The sequence below is a fragment of the Myxine glutinosa genome, chromosome 9 (assembly GCF_964187855.1).
Source record: "Myxine glutinosa chromosome 9, kmMyxGlut1.1, whole genome shotgun sequence".
NCBI classification, from domain to species: domain Eukaryota; kingdom Metazoa; phylum Chordata; class Myxini; order Myxiniformes; family Myxinidae; genus Myxine; species Myxine glutinosa.
In genome coordinates this window covers 122,783,198-122,804,201 of record NC_136269.1, presented here as the reverse complement: position 1 = coordinate 122,804,201, position 21,004 = coordinate 122,783,198, and the positions used below count along the sequence as shown (strand labels likewise).

Genomic DNA, 21,004 nt, shown 5'->3' with positions numbered 1-21,004 from the left:
CACGCACACCACTCCATACCACTTACTCCAACTCTCTCCACACACCTGTACTTGCACCCTGTGCTCTCACACCTGGTGCCACCTGCACCCTTCTCTCCCCAAGCGCATTCGCGCTGATCCACACACTCACTACTCATACACTGCTCCACACACCTGTCCAGTTGCACACCTGTGCAATCACACCTGTTCAATTCTCACAAACACGGCATCATCTCAGCTAACTACTCCCTTCTGAAACTTGCGCTTCCCAGTCGTCCCTTTAAACTATTGCGCTCCCTCGTCATTATCATCCACACTAATCTACCTGCGTCCCCACTACAGGTATCAGTCACTAACTAAACTTAACGTCACCTAATGTCAATCTCTTCTAGGGCCCTACACACGATATATCCTAACCCACCCGGGCTAGTTTTCACTGCCATACACCCCATAAGCTATTGCTCCTTTGCCCCCCCACATGGGAAGGGTGGCAAGGATGCCATCCCACCACATCGGGGGCCTCTCACTACCAATTTTGCACATCAAATTTCAACAAATACAAAATTTGCCAATCACTGCCCATCATCTGCCAATCACTACTGCCAATCCCTTGCCAATCATCAAATTTTGTTTTTCTCCAATTTTGGGTCCAAAACACTAACCTCATCACCCAGTCGACTCACTAATACCTCTCGGTGCGCCAATCCCTGTCCAAAGCCCGGCTTCGTAAAGCCAAGCAATGGATGCTGGTTGTTTTGTGCCTGCGGCTGGATGCGTCCGGCACTCGGTGCAGGGACGGGGGCTTACCCGGGCCGAGATCCCATGCATCACCTCGGCGTGGAGCCATCCAATGTCCCGATCTCGACCTGCCGGCACGTCTCAACAAAACGTGGTCGCCATGACGACCCTTTCTATCGGGCTGCCAGCTCCGCCTAGTGGAGCCTGGACGCGGCCGTTCAAAGCGAGGCCCGGCACGCACCGAGGGCCTGCTTCGGCTAAAAGTCGCTCTAACCTCTAACCCGTGTAACGTCGATGCTTCACCTGGACGCTTACACCCCGCAGCCCGTTCCTTGCTCACACATCCAGCCGTTTCCATGCTCCTCGTACCGTTCCTTACACACCTCGGTACACCCATTCCACTCACAGCCTTGGTCACACACCTGACCACCGAACACTTTGGCACACATTCGTTGGTCGCACACCTCACCAAAACACCTCTTCGCGCCCCCTCCTCAGTCACCTCCTCTGTGACAATCACAGGTGTGCTCTCATTCGCACACCCAACCACGTGCCTCACCACCAACTCCAGCGTGCATTCCCACTCACGCTCTACCATTCCAGGTGTGCATCCTTCCATCCCAGGTGTACATCCTCGCTCACCTGTCACAACTAACTCACGCTCCATGTCACTCTCACTACTTTCACCTCCATTCTTGACAGCGCACTCACCCTTACTCTTGACAGCACACTCTTTCCTCATGCACCTGTCCGTCACACACCTTTCTCGCGCACACTCTCCCGTTACACCCTCTGTAACACTCACCACAGCTGTGCATTCTTCCTTGCCTTTGACAGCGCACTCTTTCCCCATGCACCTGTCCGTCACACACCTTCCTCGCGCACACTCTCCCGTCACACCCTCTGTAACACTCACCACAGGTGTGCATTCTTCCTTGCCTTTGACAGCGCACTCTTTCCCCATGCACCTGTCCGTCACACACCTCCCTCGCGCACACTCTCCCGTCACATCCTCTGTAACACTCACCACAGGTGTGCATTCTTCCTTGCCTTTGACAGCGCACTCTTTCCCCATGCACCTGTCCGTCACACACCTCCCTCGCGCACACTCTCCCGTCACATCCTCTGTAACACTCACCACACCGCGCTTCCATGTGCCCCCTCGCACACGCGCTACGACCGACTCACTCTCGCCAGCACCCTCACTCCTTGGCACGCACTTTTTCCTCACACACCCCAGAGTCGGACTTTCTCGCACACCTCCTCTTTCGCACACCAGACCTGTCGCACACTTCACCAACGGCCTCTCACGAACACCCGGGTCCATCTCGACCCCCAAGCTTCTTAAATCCCCTGGCGCATCATACGCACGACCATATTGGTCACCACTTACACCGGGTCCTCTTCCTCTTCGCTTCTCCTCCATCACCTGCGAATCCCTCATCCGGTTAATGAGCACATCACGATCCAAACACAGACTTTGGACCAATTCTTTTATCTCCTCTTTTATCTCCTTGTTATCTCCTCTCCGTCGCTTCTTAATTTCGCTCACCCCTTCTTCCACTTCTTCTAATTTGTGCCTCACCTCTTTTATTCCCCGGTACGTCTCCTCAAGCTCGTCCTCCAAGGCTACCTTGACCGTTTCCATGTGCGTCCTCACCTGCCGGTCCTTCGTCTCCATTACCTCTATCACCTCGTCCAACCTCGTTGTCAATCCCTCACGTACCATCTGACATTCCCTCTTTGTCGCTATCAAGTCGTTTTTTATGTCGTTTTGTGTCGCTTTCAACCCTCCTAATACCGCAGTGTTCCTTTGAACCTGCTCCACTAACTCCGTCTGTCCCACCGTCAGCTGCTCCACCTCCTGCGTCAGGTCCTCTATGCCCCCTTGTAACTTTACAGTCCCCTTTCTCACCTCCTTCTCCATGTGCTCCTTACAGTGCCTCACCTCCTCGCGCACTCCTCCGACCTCCTCACTCACTCCTCTTCTGATCTCCTCTCCCATCACTTGCATCTCCTGCCCAGATGCCACCCTCATCTGCTCCATTTCCTCCCTGTGAGCATCCAGTTTGGTTTCTACCCCCATTCTGACCCCCTCTATCTGCTGCTCCATTTGTTTAACTTCCCTTTCCGCTTGGTCCCTCATGTCCCTCAATTTGCCTTCCATACTGTTTTCTAACCCCTCTAACCCATTTTTCACTCCCTCTATCTGATTCTCCTGGGCAGCCATTCTATTTTCTACCCCCATTAACCCATTTTTCACTTCTTTTATCCCGTTGTCTAACCCCTCAAAATTATTGTCTATCTTCCCAAATTTCTTGTCTAACTCCTCAAAATTATTGTCTAACCCCTCACTGGTACCCCTCGCTTCGTCCCTCATTACCCCCATTTGGTTTCCCATTACCCCCATTTGCTCACTCTGAGCCCTCGCTTCGTCCCTCATTACCCCCAATTGCTCACTCTGAGCATCCATCCGGTTCCCCATTACCCCCATTTGGTTTTCCAATCGCTCACTATTCTTTTCCATAAGGGCCGTCATTTGTATAAAAAAAAGTTCCAATCTTCCCAGCGGCGCTACTTCGGTCGCGGGCACGGTGACCAGCGAGGCGCCATTTTGCGCGCCCGCTTCTTCGTGCGTGACGGCGCTATTTTGCGAACCTGCCGCCCTCACTGCTTCGCTCTCCTCCTGTCCCTCATTTTGGTCCTGGATCGACCCTACCTCACTCTCCTTTACCGGACCCCAGCTGTCTTGATCCGCCATAGCGCGACTTGCAAAATTCGAGTTTCGTAAAACAAATCCAATTTTTTTTTTTCGTTATAATTTCGTCGAGCGCAGTACGCGCTCCGAATCGATTTTCCCTCCCAAAATTTGGGCCTAATAAATTTAGTCCCGGGTTCGAATTCCACTCCTCGACACCAATTGTTACAGACACGACTTTGATGTTAAGGTGGGCCGAGCGGAATGGCCGTCGTGTCCGCACAAATTACCCGACTATACTCGACGTTGACGGAGTCGCGCTACGCTGGCTCAATAAGAAAAAGAAGACACCCGGCTGGGTTATAATGACACAATACGACACCAGGGGTTCAGTTCTCAAGACCTCCGGAGGAGGTTATATTAAGGCGGAAGGTTAGATTACAACTACAAGAGGGACAGCATAGAAAGACAGGCACTTAGACACACTCTTATATTAACCCTAGACAGACCACAGATAAACGGGACAACGCTGACTCACACGGGGTTTGATGGCTAGGAAAGGCAGATAGCGATGGCTCAAGGTGCACTCTTGGCTCAAAGCAGGGTACACGGTTCGGTCCAGAGATGCGGGGAGGTCTCGTCGCAGCGCTCAGAGGTGACGTTCTTTCTCAGGCCTCTCCAAACTCAGGCGCATCTGTTTCAGCGCTCGCAGGTCCGTCTTTTCTCCAGCTGGGGGCGAATCTCACCTCACATCCGGCGCGTGGCCGCGTATATCCGGCGGGGAGTGACACGCCCTCGGCTCGTTAGCTCCGCCTCGTGGAATCGGCACGTTGCTTCTCATTGGGTGCGTGCGGGGGGGGTTACTGGCTCCGCCCCCGACGAGGAGCTGACAGCCAGCCCCTTCGGGGTAACCCCGTGGAGCGCATGGTCTGGAGCTAATCGAGCCGGTGTGAGGACGCATCCTCCCCCGCTCCGCCGCCATCCCCTCTGTTGTTGTTGTAATTGTTGTTGTATTTGTTGTTATTGTTGTTGTTTGGGGAAGAAGATGGGAGGAGGTATGGGAAAGGTCCTAAACTCACTACTGATGCCATATAATCACATTCTGGTGCAACGAAGAGTCATAATTAATGGAAACGAGGCCTTAACTGACATAGATTAAGAATAACTAGGAAGATGTCCGAAAGTTGGCTACGTGTGGTGCGGTGGACCTGGGCACGACATTTAATGGGGGAATAAGGGGAAGGTCGGCTCTACTGATTGTTATTTACATGCAATGGGACTAGGGAATGGGGGATTGGGGAAAGTTGGGGAGTATTGGAGAAAATAGGGGAATATTTACAAGCGGATATGGAGGCCAAATTCCATATTCGCAACAATATATATATATATATATATATATATATATGTATATATATATATATATATATATATATATATATATACACACACACGCGTCGCGGATCGCGCCGGATCGCGCCACCGCTATATATATATATATATATATATATATATATATATATATATATATATATATATATATATATATATATATATATATATATATATATATATGTATATATATGTATATATATGTATATATATATATATATATATAGTATGTATATATATATATATATATATATATATATATATATATATATATATATATATATATATATATATATATATATATATATATATATATATATATATATATATATATATATATATATATATATATATATATATATATATTGTTACGGACGCGGTTAAGATGTTATTTTGACCGAGCGGTGGTGTATTACCACGACCGAACAGTTATTCCCCGATTTGCCCCAAACTTTGGCCGGATCGCGCCACCGCTATTCAATCGGGAAAACTCTAAAGCGACCGAATGCAAAGAGGAAAACGAAGGCAAAGAAAGGTTTGGAAATACTACTAAATTTATTTACTATTTACACACATAAGCAAAAAGAGAGCAGTCACGTTTATTTACAAGCACATGGGACGCAGGTGACACAGTGAAAATACTAGCTTATACAGACTTATTGTTACTACCCAGGGACAAGACAAAAGACAGACTACGAGCACACTTACACGGGGAATGATGATAGGACGGGCGGGAGATGGATGGCTGGCGGGATAGGGAGGTCCAACTGGTCCTGCCCCGATCGACTCGTTGGGCCGCCGCCGCCCCTTCGCGGCCCTGCTCCAAACCGCCGTCCAGGCCTCACGCTGCTGTGGCTGCAGTTGCGGTGGCTCGATTTGCAGCTCAACTCTGGACTTCTCTCGCAGTTTCGGTGGCTCGATCTGCAGCTCAACTCTGGACTTCTCTCGCAGTTTTGGTGGCTCGATCTGCAGCTCAACTCTGGACTTCTCTCACAGTTTCGGTAAAAGCTCATCATCTCCTCTTGGAAACGCCCTGCCGTGGGTTATATAGGCCCCACCCCTCAACCTTCGCGAACCTCCTCGATGCTTCTTTCCACACCCTTTCCAAGTCCAACCCCTTGTTCGTGGTTGGTTGAGTGGGGCTGACTCACTCCTCCCCTCTATGACGAGGTGGGGACCCGCCTTTCTTCCCCAACCCTGCCTCGTGGCCAATGGTGGCAATTGTTGGAGCGGAGGTAGTTTCCAATCGACGAAAGGGGGAATGGAGGCTTTGGGAATGGGAATGAAGGGAATCTATCTCTTTCACTGGTGCAATGGAGTATTTCAATTAATGGGAGACACAGCCTTACGCTAAAACACATAATAAGATATAAGCTATCGAACAGGGGTATTCTATGATTAGCTGTGGTGTGGGTGCTCTATGGACTAATTATGGGACGCCATTTGACCTTTACACAGCTCCGGAGGCAGGAGGCGCAGAATAATAATAACAATAATAATAATACACACAATCAAAAAAAATACAGTCCTCATATCCGCAACAATATATATATATATATATATATATATATATATATATATATATATATATATATATATATATATATGCAGTATATATATATATATATGTATGTATGTATGTATGTATGTATGTATATTGTTGCGGTTTTCCGGAGCGCGTTCCCTTACAAAGAGGAGATTAAGCCCCTTTTTCTCCTTGGGTCTTCGAACCGCGAGACTGAGTCGCCACTTCCGGGCAGACGTGGAAAAGGCTCTCGGGACAATTTCGCACGTACCTTGAGTGCCCACGCCGCAGCGGCAAGGGAATCGAGTCTCGCATGAACCACGCATAATTGAGTACACCCGAGCGGATGGTGTACCACGTGACCCGTGCTGTTACCTTTCTTATTGAACCCGATCAGAGCGATCTAATTCATACCATGCTGAGCCAATGATGGAAAACACAAGACAGTCGAATCAAAGGAATAACACGATTTAATTATTATTTACACGATGTACAATGGATTCGGTAGAAGAAGAGCCACAGGGCAGTCTTAATCAGTCTTACTTATTTCCCCAGACAATGGGCCCACTTACACACACAGGGAGATGGAGGAAGAATGTTCACGCGCCGAACGCGCCTGCTTCGGTCGCTCCAGGAACAGCTCACGCGGCGTGGCCCTCTGGCGGTCACAGCACGTCCCGGCGAAGGCAGGCAGGCGGGAAAATCCTCGCGGCGCATATATCGGCAAAGGCAGGCAGAAGGAAATATGCGAGTCTGTGGCCCAGCGCGGGTCATCTTTCCAGCCGCGATTAATACTGCGCGGAGCGCGGGGAGCAGGGCAAAGTTCGTATACACGGAGTTATTCAGTTCCTCCGATATGACTCGACACAACGCAATCTCACGCGCGTATCCTCACAACTCCGGTTCGTAACTCTTCTCATGGGTTGCGCAACTCATCTGCCGTCAAACTGAGCGCTCCAAACTCATAACTCGTAACTCAGCGCTTTCACTCTCGTAACTCAATGGAGGACCCCGACTCATAACTCATGGCTTTTCCAGCGCGCATCTCATAACTGGGGCGGGGGGCTCCGGGCACAGGGTTATATGGCCCCGCCCGAGTATGTATCGAATGTTCCACACCCCGCCTTTTGCCGCAGTGGTAAGTCACTCCCGTCGAGCCCTGATTGGCGGCTCGCGCTTACCGTCGGCTCCTCCTCCGCCTTCCTTCGGCCTTGGTCGACTTGTTCTGGCCTGCCTTATGGTATTTTGCGCCAAAACCAAAAGCATCGAGGCATCGTAAAGGGACCTAATTCTCATTATCCTACTCAACGCAAAACTAAACACAGGAAAGGTCTACGCTTACATTCACTAAGAAATAACTGAGCTTAAACGAGGCTATATGTTGTAGTGTAGCTAACTAGGAGGGGAAATTAACCTTTATTATAAAAACACAAAACCGCAACACTGCACCCCTCCCTCGTCAGACTCGTCCCTGAGTCGGAACCACCAATGGAACGACCGGTTGGAGAATGACATGCAAAATTAACTTTTACTTTTACATGTGACACATAGGTGTGGTTGCCCCTAGCATTTACTCTGACCCATGTATGCGACAGTTTTAAAACACTAAATATGTCCCTCCTATTGCGTTGAGCAGCTTCATGTCAGATTCACACCCACAACTAATATACCGGGAGCCCAGGGGGGGTCAGCCTAGCTGGAAAGTTAACCAATTTTCATGTATATAGCAATGGTCCATGTGCATGTCCATATAAGGAAATGGACGTCTGCCGGGCACATTATGGTGGGTGTGGTCAAAAGGGCCATTAGAAAGGGACCCCAAAATTGAGCTAGATCAGCTCTGTGAGTTAACCCGGTGAAACCTACTGGAAAATGTTCGGCATAGCCCCAGATATCATGAATGGCCACTGCCAGACATTTTCAGTGGTGGGTTGTGCCCGCCAGACACCCCTGAATGCCTCCACCCCCAAAATTGAACTAAATCAGCTCTAAGGTAACCCGGTGAAACCTACATGAAATAGTTCGGCATAGTCCCAGATATCATGAATGGCCACTGCCAGACATTTTCAATGGTGGGGTGTGCCCGCCAGACTTACATAACCGGTACTCCAAAATTGAGCTAGATCAGCTCGTGAGTTAACCCGGTGAAACCTACTGGAAAATGTTTGGCATAGTCCTAGAAATCATGAATGACCACTGCCAGACAAGTTTCAGTGGTGGGGTGGGCCCGCCAGACAGCCCCAATGCCACCACCCCAAAATTGAGCTAGATCAGCTCGAGAGTTAACCTGATGATAATAAAATTGAGAATAAAATACTGTGGAATAACAGCAACATAACTTTTGAAAATCAGATGTTTTATTTCAAGTCATGGGAGAAGCAGGGATTTGTAAGGTATAACACGTCATTTGTCGTGGGTATTGTAAAGACGCTGACGTTATCTGTTTAATGTAATACGTTGCTGAAACTATTATTTCCCTTTAAGTTCGTAATATTTAAGAAAGCGTTTCCGATATCATGGTTGGATAAATTACATACTGCTGAAACAGGTATGGATTAGTCAGGGGAACAATTTATAGAAATGTCAACTGAAAATGCTATCAATGTTTTAAACATGAAAACAAAACACTTCTACTCATTGATTGTAGAGGAAAAAAAAATAAAAAAAAGATAGCACCTGATGTATTTAATCTTTGGCAACAACGATGAGCTGTGGTACCACGAGGTCGATGCTGACATGGGTACCATGTGGTTTTACGGTACCATGAGTGCCGCTGTAAATGGCATCCGATGCCATTGCAGTTACCTTTCGGTCGACTAACTTGTGTGCACCACTGAAAGTTAGTGTCATGCCACCAAGGAGACATCTGAAGAACAGGTCCAGCTGTGCTGGCATCTCTGGCCTTCCTTCAAAATTCCTTCCTTCCTTCCTTCATGGTGCATTCCTTCAAATTTTGGACTGTTGCAGGATTTGGGGTCTTGGTCTTCGGGAGCTGCATCAACAGAGATCTAAGATGGAGAGCGGCCCATCTTAACTTGTTATCCTGTTCATACCGTTTAGAATCCTCATAAAGGCGAGCCTTGGCATCCTCTTCTGGAAGAGCAGAAGTATAGATGAAGTTGCCTTTCCGAGGGTCTGCCAGTTTTATTGTGATTTTTTTTTCTTTGAAATGGTCTTTTATCTTCCTGGTAAGATTTTGAGCTGTGTCGGCCTGGAGGTCTGCCCCATCTCCTCAGACACTGGTGTGCTCCTCTTTGTACATGCAAGTAAATCACTGACTAACACAGATCGTTGCTTTCCTAGCACCTCATTCTGGATATATGAAAGGAGAGATGCAAATGCTCTCTTGTGGTAGGACTGAGATGAGCTCCCTTCATTGGGCCTATCTTGATCATCAGTCTTCCTCAGGAACTGGACATGGCATGATTTGTGGTATTCTGCTTCCTTTGTGATCAGGTCCACGCCACTCCGAATGAGACTCTTGATACGTTCGTTTTTCGAAGACTTTACCCGATGGCAAAGTGACTCACAACCGGCAACTGTCGCTATCTTCAGTCTGGGCTCCTCTTTTTCCATTTTTCTTCTTGCGGATTTTGCCACAGAAAATACAAGTCTCTTTCAACAGGCCCTGCTGATCCGACTTGGGAAGGACACTGCAGCGTCTTGTTTGGATAGAAGCCTTTTTGGCAGTAGGTTCATCATCAGGTGGCAGGGGTTCTGTCAGGCGCTTCACTGCTGTGTAATGCTTAAGACAAGAAGGGTGATAGCTGACAGTAGATTCGTGATCACTGCTTACCAAAATCTGTTGTGTGAGAATAATGCATTGTATTAAAAAATCCCCAGAGCCACACTTTTGATAACACCCATTATAAAAAGAAATGACTGCAGTAATATTAAATATTAATTGAGAGGAATCAAAATTGACATTTTTCGTAGTATGGGCATTAGCTTACCTTGAGGGAAATGGTTCAGTCACATGTACAAGAATGATCATAATGGTCCAGTCAGACACTAAAAATATATGCCTTCATTTTCCTCAATCAATCCCTCAAAAAACGCACTTTTCATTGTGAGGCAGTTGCAGGAGAAGTACATGGAGAAGAGGAAGAAGTTGTTTCTTGGGTTTGTTGATCTGGATAAAGCATTCGATAGGGTTCCACGCAAAGTATTGACATGGGCATTGAGGAAGTTAGGAGTGGAGGAATGGTTGATCAGAGTAGTGATAGCAATGTACCACAGAGCGTGCACAGCTGTAAGGATGAAGGACGGGAACAGTGGTGAGTTTGAGGTGAAGGTGGGAGTGCATCATGGGTCGGTACTAAGTCCACTACTATTTGTAGCTGTGATGGAGGTGCTGGCTCGGAACGTAAAGGAGGGTTTACCGTGGGAGTTGTTGTATGCAGATGATCTGGTGTTGATTGCGGAAAGTATGGATGGACTGAAGGAAAAGATGAACAAGTGGAAGGAATGTATGGAGACAAAAGGTCTGAAGGTGAATACCGGAAAGACGAAGCTGATGGCAAGTGGTAAAGCATGTGGTGAGGTGGAAAGACCTGGGAAGTGGCCCTGTGCTGTGTGTAGGAAGGGTGTCGGAGTGAACTCCATTCAATGTGCAATGTGCGCTGAGTGGGTTCATCAAAAATGTAGTGGTCTGAGAGGGTCATTAACCAGTGTGGCAGCTACATTCAAATGTAAGGTGTGCACAGAGGGAGCTGCAGATGGAGGAAATGTTGAGTTGGATCTTGGAGACAGCGTGAAGCTGGAAGGTGTGAAAACATTTTGCTACCTCAAAGACATGCTGAATGGAGAAGGTGGATCAGACTCGGCAACGGTTGCTAGAGTGAGATGTGCATGGAAGAAGTTTCGGGAACTCAGTGGCATGCTGATGATGAGGGGAATGTCGTTGAAGCTGAAGGGAAAGGTGTATGCTGCATGTGTGAGAAGTGTTATGATTTATGGGAGCGAGACATGGGTAATGAACGTAGAGCAGCAACGAAGGTTGGAAAGGGTGGAAATGCGAATGGTTTGACGGATGTGTGGAGTATCGTTGAGAGAGAGGAAGACAAATGATGAATTGCGAAAGATGATGGGAATAGAGCCTGTGATTGATGCTGTGAAGAGGAACAGGTTGAGATGGTTTGGTCATGTGTTGAGGAAGGATGAAAGTGACTGGTTGAGAAGAGTGATGGAAATGAATGTAGAAGGAAGTAGAGGACGGGGAAGACCGAGAAAGACTTGGCTAAAGATGGTGGAAGAAGAAATGCGGCAAGGGGGTTAACAAGGAGAGATGCAGAAAATAGGGCAAAATGGAGAAGATTGTCATGGGGACCGCAAGGCTAACCCCCGCTCTAGTAGGGAAAATGGCCTTTAAAATGCATGTTGTTGTTGTTGTTCCCTCAATCAAGAAAAGAGCATGAATTCACATTGTTTAGCTTTAAAGTTAATGACCGTACAGCTAAGCATATAGGCTCCACTTGTAGTATATAGTGTGAGTAACCTTGGCTGCATAAGGTTCATTGACATGTCTATATCAGTGGATAAGGTAGGCCTAATTAATGGACAAGTGGCCCTCCATATGATGGATGGACAGCATCAGCAGGAGACAAATGATGACATTTGGGTGAATGAATTCTATGGTGAATGGTGAATTCTATGCATTTTGTGATTAGACCTCAGCGCTATTCTGGTAACATACACGTTCCTGATTGATTCAAAGGGATGTAGATGTACATGTACCACTTTGCATCATCATAAACACACTGATTTTGAGTATAGTTACAAAGGAGAGACTTCTCTTAAATCTTTAAGTTTTAAAGCTTGATTAATGAGATAATAGGTGGCAGCATGATATCTATGGGGAGCAATTTAAGTAACAAAACTTACCTCTCGTACTGCTTCTAATATCTTCTTGGATGTGTTGATGACTGATCATTAATAAAATGAGTTGGGTTGCAGTGAAAAGAGAACTTGACTACTTGATTCCTATTTTAAACTGACTATTTCCCACACATATACCAGTAAAAGTGTCACAAAAAGTAATACATGTAAAGTAACACGCCTGGCACATTGTTGTCCAGGTTCAGGCTTGGTCAAATACATGCTATATTGATAATTGTGAGTAAATTACAAAGCCACAGAATCAAGAGATAAATTGGGCTTTTTCTCAGCTCAATCTAGCCGTCTAGCTTAATTTTGGGGTGGTGGCATTCGGGGGTGTCTGGCGGGCATAACCCACCACTGAAACTGTCTGGCAGTGGTCATTCATGATATCTGGGACTATGCCGAACATTTTCCAGTAAGTTTCACCGGGTTAACTCACGAGCTGATCTCGCTCAATTTTGGAGTACCGGTTATGTAAGTCTGGCGGGCGCACCCCACCATTGAAAATGTCTGGCAGTGGCCATTCATGATATCTGGGACTATGTCGAACTATTTCATGTAGGTTTCACCGGGTTAACTTACGAGCTGATTTAGCTCAATTTTGGGGGTGGAGGCATTCGGGGGTGTCTGGCGGGCACAACCCACCACTGAAAATGTCTGGCAGTGGCCATTCTTGATATCTGGGAGGATGCCGAACATTTTCCAGTAGGTTTCACCGGGTTATCTTACGAGCTGATCTAGCTCAATTTTGGGGTACCGGTTATGTAAGTCTGTTAGGCACAACCCACCACTGAAACTGTCTGGCAGTGGTCATTCATGATATCTGGGACTATGCCGAACATTTTCCAGTAGGTTTCACCAGGTTAACTCAGAGCTGATCTAGCTCAATTTTGGGGTCCCTTTCTAATGGCCCTTTTGACCACACCCACCTTAATGTGCCGGGCAGACGTCCATTTCCTTATATGGACATGCACATGGACCATTGCTATATACATGAAAATTGGTTAACTTTCCAGCTGGGCTGACCCCGGCTCCCGGTCTATAACCGAGTATTTCTGGAATTTCAAACGAAACACATAGCAGGTGGGCAGCATTTTTACATTTAGAAGCATGTAACTTGACTTTATTTTCAATTCTATGACCCAGGACCTGTCCTTTTTGGAAGAGAAGATTGTAGGGGAGAGATTACACAGCAAAACGCACTCATCAATCATGACACTTCTTTTTTTGTTTTTTTTGTTTTGTATACTGAATCGAGGCTCGTGAAAGCGCTAACATTTATTCCACAAACAAATCAACCAGACAAACAAAACATACAAAAAGAGGGAGTGGCAGACAAGATGGGGAGAGGAGGGGAAGCACACAAACACAACACCTGAGAGCAGGGAGAAGCATGGGAGGGAGAGGGCCTGGGGGGAGGAGGCGTGGGAAGGGGGGGGGGGGGGGAGAGGTATAAAACACAAGGAGACCAAGGACTTCCAGGACAGAAGTTGGTATTTCAAAAAAGTGTAGGATTTGGGGTGAAATTAGCGGGGGTAGAAAAGATCAAGGTTTTGGATGGGGGAAGATAAGAGATGGTGGTGAACAGCTGTTTTAAAGACCTGGAGGGTGGAGTGGGATTGAAGAGAGTGAGGGAGTTTGTTCCAGAGGTGGGAGAAAAGAGGAATGAAGGAGTGAAGGTGAGCAGAAAGTCTTGATTTTGGCAGTTTAACCATAAGAGGGTTGCAGGCAGATCTTGTGCGACCTGTAGGAATATTTGGGGGACAGAGCCCAGAGAGAGCTGGGGGGGGGGGCAAGGCCAGAGAGGAGTCGGTAGAAGACGGAAAGACCACCAACCTGCCTGCGGTGAGTGAGTGAAAGGCCCTTGGAGTTAGCTTCATCGTGGGAGATTCCAGTGATTCTGAACGCTTTGGTTTCAACAGCGTGAAGACGAGCTAGGTGTGAGGCAGGAGCACCAGCCCAGAGGGGAGAGCAGTATTCCATTGAGCTGCGGATGAAAGCCTTGTATGTGGTGAGGAGCTCAGGTGTGCCAAGGAAGGACTTCGCACGACGGAGGATGCCCAGTCGGCGACTGGCTTTGGAGGCCAGATTTGAAATGTGGTTTTCCCAGGAAAGATCATGGCAGATAGTGAGACCCAAAAGCTTGAGTGACAGAACTTATTGGAGAGGATTATTCAGAAAGTGGATGGGAGGGTTGTCCAGTCTGTCTTTTCGGAGAGACATCGTAAGAGTGTGATATTTGTCAGGATTGAAAGACATGTTCCACTTGTTTGCCCAGTCTGTGATTTTGTCCAGGTCTGCAGAGAGTGAGGAGGCTGCAGACTGCCGATCTGAGGGATGAGGAATGGAGCGACAGAGAGTAGAGTTGTCGGCAAAGAGATAGAGAGGATTTTCAAGAGAGTCAGAGAGATCATTGATGAAGACCAGAAAAAGCACAGGGCCCAGGACACTGCCTTGGGGAACTCCAGCCTGAACCGGAAGAGGAGATGAGAGAAACTCATTCAGGGCCACACGTTGACTACGACTAGAGAGGAAGTCCGCCAGCCATGCGTGGAGATTTCCATGGATACCAAAGGAGGAGAGTTTGGTGAGCAGAGCGGGGTGCCAGACCGTATCGAAGGCACGTGATATGTCAAGGGAGACAGTTCTAATTTCCTGTTTGGCATTGAGGACCTCCATCAATTGTTGAGAAAGCAGAAGTAGCATGTCCAGAGTAGAGTGACCAGGTCTGAAACCAAATTGATGGTCAGATATCAAGCCATTGGAGAAGAGGAAAGATTTCATATCTGAAGCAATGATGGATTCCATGACTTTGCTCATAATAGGGAGAAGGCTGATTGGTCTGTAGTTGCTAGGATCTGTTTTTGCACCTTTTTTGTGCAAAGCGGTGATGTTGGCTGATTTCCAAGCAGACGGCAGATGACCTTGAGCAAAAGAGAGGGTGAAGAGAACAGAGAGAGGGAGTGAAAGAGCGGAAGAACATGATTTTAGGACCCGTGGGCTGATGCCATCAGGACCAGTTGCAGAATCAGAGTCGAGGTTTGACAGAAACTTTTCCACCTTGTCAGGAGGAAAGGACACAGAGTTCAGGAGCAGCTGGGTACGACTGGGTACGGTGGGTACAGAGAGGGATGGGTTTGGGACACAAGATTTAGAGGCAAACACAGAGTTGAGGCATTCAGCTTTTTCACGTGCGGAGTCAGCCGGGTAGCCGTTTGAGGTGAGGGAGGGGATGGAGGGGGAACAAACACCAAAACAGATTTGACCAGACGCCACCAGGATTTGGAAGAGGGAGACAGATAAGAGAGTTCGGTCTTGAGAACGGAGAGATAGAGTTTCCTGGCTCTCCTGAGGGCGGACACACACTTGTTTCGGGCTTTGTGAAAGGAAATGAGATTTCCTTCCGTTGGATTTGCTTTCCAGGAGATGAAAGCAAGTTGTTTCTGGGCAACAGCCTCACCACAAGATTCCATGTACCATGGACGGGAGGAAGGGTATGACAATTGAAGACGAGATGGGATAAATCTGTGCAGGAGAGAGAGCAATTTACTTTGGAAGAATTCCCAGGATGAGTTGATGTCAGAGGCGGTAGAGATGGCAGACCAGTCCAGATGAACAGATGGCTGCTTGAAGACCGTGCCAGTTGGCCTGAGAGAAATGCCAGACTCGTCGACGCTGAGGAGGCTCTCTGAGAATGGTCAGAGAGATGTCCACTTTGACAAGCACATGATCAGATGAGCCGATTGGAGCATAAGAAGAGCAGCAGACATTTTCAGGGAAGTTAGTCATAACCAAGTCCAGAAGAGAAGATGCTCCGTTGACTTAGATCCGGGTCGGGAAATTGACAGATTGTGTCAGTCCCAGTGAGTCGCAGAAGTCCTTTGCTGAAGAGCCATGGCTGGTGAGAGAGGTACCCACACCCAGCCAACTGGCATGGTGACAATTGAAATCACCACATATGAAGAAGAGAGAGTTGGGATGGGTAGAAAGAAGTTGGTCCATATTATCAGACAGCGAGATGTAGATGGAGTCATCACTGTTTGGTGGACGGTACAACACACATATGAACAAGAGGTGGGAGCGAAGGGGAAGCCGTAGCCAAAGGTATTCCTGGGGGTGAAGTGGAGAGAGGGCAGTGCAGGGCGAGTGAGGAAGAGAGTTTTTTTTATAAAGATAGCAACCCCACCTCCAGGACGAGGCTCAGGTCTATCATACCGGAGGAGGGAGTAACCTGGGAGAGATACCAAGGAATCAGAGACATCATGAAGGAGGAAAGTTTCTTTTAAGCAGATCACATCTGGTTTGTCAGAAGCAACCTGTATGGAGAGATCAGTCACGTTTGAGCGAAGGCGCCGGATGTTTGAGGTCCATACCGTTAATGAAGAGGAAGGGGGAGCATCAGATACAGAACAGGGGGGGGGGGGGGAGGGGTAGGGTAAGATGTGGAAGAGGAGGAAGAGGTAGGCATAGCTGTTGAAGGTGTCAGAGATTTCAGAATAGCTTGGAGAAAGGGAAGAATGGGGCGGACAAAAGGTTTGATGGAGATTTGGTGAGGCACAGTTAGGTGTTATTTGAGGAGGGGGAAGAGCGAGGCAGAAGGTTTTTTTTTTTTTTTTTTTTTTTGTATACTGAATCGTGGCTCGTGAAAGAGCTGACATTTACTACACAAATAAATCAACCAGACAAACAAAATATATAAAAAGAGGGAGCGGAAGACATGAGAAGGGGAAGCACACAAACACTTGAGGGCACACAACATTTAAGAGCAGGGAGATGTGTGGGAGGGAGAGGGCTTGGGGGGAGGAGGCGTGGGAAGGGGGGGGGGGGAGGGTGGGAGAAGTATAAAACACAAGGACTTTCAGGACAGAAGTTGGTATTTCAAAAAAGTAGAATTGGGGTGAAATTAGCGGGGGTAGAAAAGATCAAGGTTTTGGATGGGGGAAGATAAGAGATGGTGGTGAACAGCTGTTTTAAAGACCTGGAGGGTGGAGTGGGATTGAAGAGAGTGAGGGAGTTTGTTCCAGAGGCGGGAGAAAAGAGGAGTGAAGGTGAGCAGAGAGTTTTGATTTTGGCAGTTTAGACATAAGAGGGTTGCAGGCAGATCTTGTGCGACCTGTAGGAATATTTGCGGGACAGAGCCCAGAGAGAGCTGGGGGGGGCAAGGCCAGAGAGGAGTCGGTAGAAGACGGAAAGACCACCAACCTGCCTGCGGTGAGTGAGTGAGAGGCCCTTGGAGTTAGCTTCATCGCGGGAGATTCCAATGATTCTGAATGCTTTGGTTTCAACAGCGTGAAGACGAGCTAGGTGTGAGGCAGGAGCACCAGCCCAGAGGGGAGAGCAGTATTCCATTGAGCTGTGGATGAAAGCCTTGTATGTGGTGAGGAGCTCAGGTGTGCCAAGGAAGGACCGCACGACGGAGGATGCCCAGTCGGCGACTGGCTTTGGAGGCCAGATTTGAAATGTGGTTTTCACAGGAAAGATCATGGCAGATAGTGAGACCCAAAAGCTTGAGTGACAGAACTTCTTGGAGAGGATTATTCAGAAAGTGGATGGGAGGGTTGTCCAGTCGGTCTTTTCGGAGAGACATCGTAAGAGTGTGAGATTTGTCAGGATTGAAAGACATGTTCCACTTGTTTGCCCAGTCTGTGATTTTGTCCAGATTGAAGGTTGGGGGAGATGAAGGTGAAAGTTGGAAGGGGGAAGAAGCGGGGAGGACGCTTTGAGGAGGGGTGAGAGGGGAGTCTAGGAGGGGAGGAGCGAGGGAGAGTCTCGGAGGGGAGGGGTGGTGGGGGAGTTTGGGAGGGAGGGGAGGGAAGGGGCAAGAGGGGAGATTTGAAAGGGATGGGTGATGGGGAAGATTTGGAGGGGAGGGGCAAGGGGGAAGATTTGAAAGAGATGGGTGATGGGGAAGATTTGGAGGGGATTGGCAAGGGGGTAGATTTGGAGGGGAGGTGTGATGGGGAAGTTTTGGAGGGAAGGGGTGATCGGGAAGATTTGGAGGGGAGGGGAAAGGGGGAAGATTTGAAAGGGATGGGTGATGGGGAAGATTTGGAGGGGAGGGGCAAGGGGGAAGATTTGAAAGAGATGAGTGATGGGGAAGATTTTGAGGGGAGGGGAAAGGGGGTAGATTTGGAGGGGAGGGGAGATGGGGAAGTTTTGGAGGGGAGGAGTGATGGGGAAGTTTTGGAGGGATGGGGAGGATTTGGAGGGGAGGGGCAAGGGGGAAGATTTGAAAGAGATGGGTGATGGGGAAGATTTGGAGGGGAGGGGCAAGGGGGAATATTTGAAAGGGATGGGTGATGGGGAAGATTTGGAGGGGAGGGGTAAGGGGGTACATTTGGAGGGGAGGGGTGATGGGGAAGTTTTGGAGGGGAGGGGGGATGGGGAAGTTTTGGAGGGAAGGGGGGATGGGGAAGATTTGGAGGGGAGGGGTGAGATTGGATTTTGAAAAATGTACGATTACTGGGAAACGAACATTTCTTGCAAAATGAGTTTGAGACCTTCGAGTCAAAAATATGTTTGAGGACGCTGAAGGAGGTGTGGGGTGCTGGAGAGTTACAGGAATGTAGAAAAAAGGAACTGCAAGAGATGGTATTTTTTTTTGGAATGAACTGATTTGGTGAGCAAGTCGCAAGCATCCTTTTATAGGAGAAGAAGAAAAAGGTGTTATAATATATGACAGAAAACAGTTCTTCAGGGGAAAGTTGAAACATCTTTAACAACGTGATCACGTGATCACGAACAACGTGAACGAAGAACGAACAAACAAATAAGGACAACAAATTAACGAATAAAAACTGAGAAGGAAATATGCATATATATATATATATATTTTTTTTTTGAGTTGAGATATCAATTAAACAAGGAAGTATGGGGTGAACGACTGGGACAAAACAGAGAACGAAAGTAATTGCAGTGCAATCAACGAACCGCTGAGAGAAAACAAAGCCACAAGGTCGGAGACGGTAGCCTAAGCCTACTAGTACTAGTACTAGGCCTCAGAATAGGCGACACAAATTAACCGACGATTTAGTATACATGTATGAAAAATTAACACCGAAAATCTTCCTAAAGACACACTATAGGCGCACACACCGAAAGATAGATGAAGTCTCGACAAAAACACAATTGTGAAAAATTACTTAACTTCGCAAACGTGAGCGCACGGAGCAGCTTCGAAAAAACGTGACCTCCAATCTTGCGCATGCGCAGAAGGGACACTTGCTGCTTGCTTCTTGCATATTGCTTCTTCTGTGTGCATATATCAAACTGGCTAGCCCCGGACCGGCATACAGGCCATTTTTAATCTTCAGGGCTATCTAACCTTACACATCTTCTCATGCCTAGCACACCATAATAAAATGCACAAAAAATGCTTTTATTTCATTTCATTTCTTTTTCTTTGCCAGGCAGGGCCACTCCCATGTGGTCCGACTGCGTGACATTAATGCCACTCAAACAAGTGGTCCGAAGGTGCAAGATGGTTTTGCAGCAAAATGCTGCACGGCAGAGGTGCAAGGCCACAAGGCTTGTGGTCCATGAGTGTCATAATGTGCAGCAAAGGGTTTGGCAGCAAAGTGCTGCACAGGTGCAACAAGGGTGCAGCGAAAGGATACGACAGCAAAGTGCTGCACAGTTCGGCTGCACAGATGTAGCAAGGTGCAGCCGGGATGCTGCACAGGTCAATGGTGCTGCACAGTTCCACCTCCAAAATGGTCCTGGGGTGAGGGGAGAGACAAGGCACAACAAGCAAAGCGGAAAAGACTCAATGGCACACAGAAACACAAGGTAATGCACTTCGAGGGACGCGGAAGAGCGAGCAGAGCAGGCTCGTCCCTATCCGTCCGTACCCCCCCCCCCCCCCACCATTGGCTATACTACCCTAGCCCCCCTTGTATTTACAACTCGTCTCTACGTCTTGTCTCCCATATCCCCCTCTAATCCAAATTCGTCTCCCAATCCCTCCCAGGAAGGAAGGAATGGAACAAACTCAATGTCTCATTATGTCATGATGCGTCTTTCAACTCAAACGGCTTACAGAGTCGGTGTGGAGCCTCGTCCTCCTCGGTGATTGGCTGTGGATGGTGCGAAGGGATTTCTCTCATCCTAACTACACTACTGACATTCACTCAATTAAACTACCCGGGGTCGTACCCTGCCAATCGGCCATCTTTAAACTATGTGGTTCTAAGAACCTGAATTCACATTGCCCACACTGCGGTGCCCTTGAAATTTGGGTCTCACTCCCACAAATTTTCACACTGTGCCCTCACACAATTTCGGGGCTGGGTCATGTCGCCCACAGGTCTACCTTCCTGCGCACCTCCGCCACTGAAGTCGCCACCCGAGCTTAACTGCTCCTGCGACTACCTAACTGGGGAAGGCCCCTCCTGGCACTTTACCCCCTGATGCTCACCTTGGCGTTGGGCAACCCGGGTCCTCTCCTGGGATCCTCGGGCCCCACTCACACGACAACTAACCGGCTCCCAGAGCCTACCTGCGGCCTCACCTGGCCGACAAACTACCAGTGGCGGAGTGCCCCAATAACCATACGCATCAATTAAGCCACACGCCCAGCCATTCCACAAACTACTGCACCCAACAAAACACTTCGTTCTACTACCTGCACCACAGGTGTCAATATCCATACAAATTTTGCCTATACCCTGAACCTGGGTTTACACTACCCACCCCGGGCTTTCACGAATGGGTTCCACCTCCCCCCATTCACTCCTTCGCACCATGCATTCCACACCTTTTATTCCCACACCAAACATTCCACACCTTTTGTTCCC

At 48.1% G+C, this 21,004-nt stretch overlaps 1 protein-coding gene across 3 annotated transcripts in view; it reads left to right on the top strand.

Moving 5' to 3' along the window:
- LOC137434986 (uncharacterized) overlaps positions 1-21,004 on the top strand; it is a 98,914-nt gene that overhangs the window by 8,549 nt on the left and 69,361 nt on the right. For 2 of the 3 annotated variants that reach the window (XR_013624601.1, XM_078784861.1), the window contains exon 2: positions 19,619-19,997. The exons of the other annotated variant lie outside the window; for it this stretch is intronic. The gene's annotated coding sequence lies outside the window, so the exon portion shown is untranslated. The remainder of the gene's footprint in view (positions 1-19,618; positions 19,998-21,004) is intronic. 3 annotated transcript variants of the gene reach the window in all.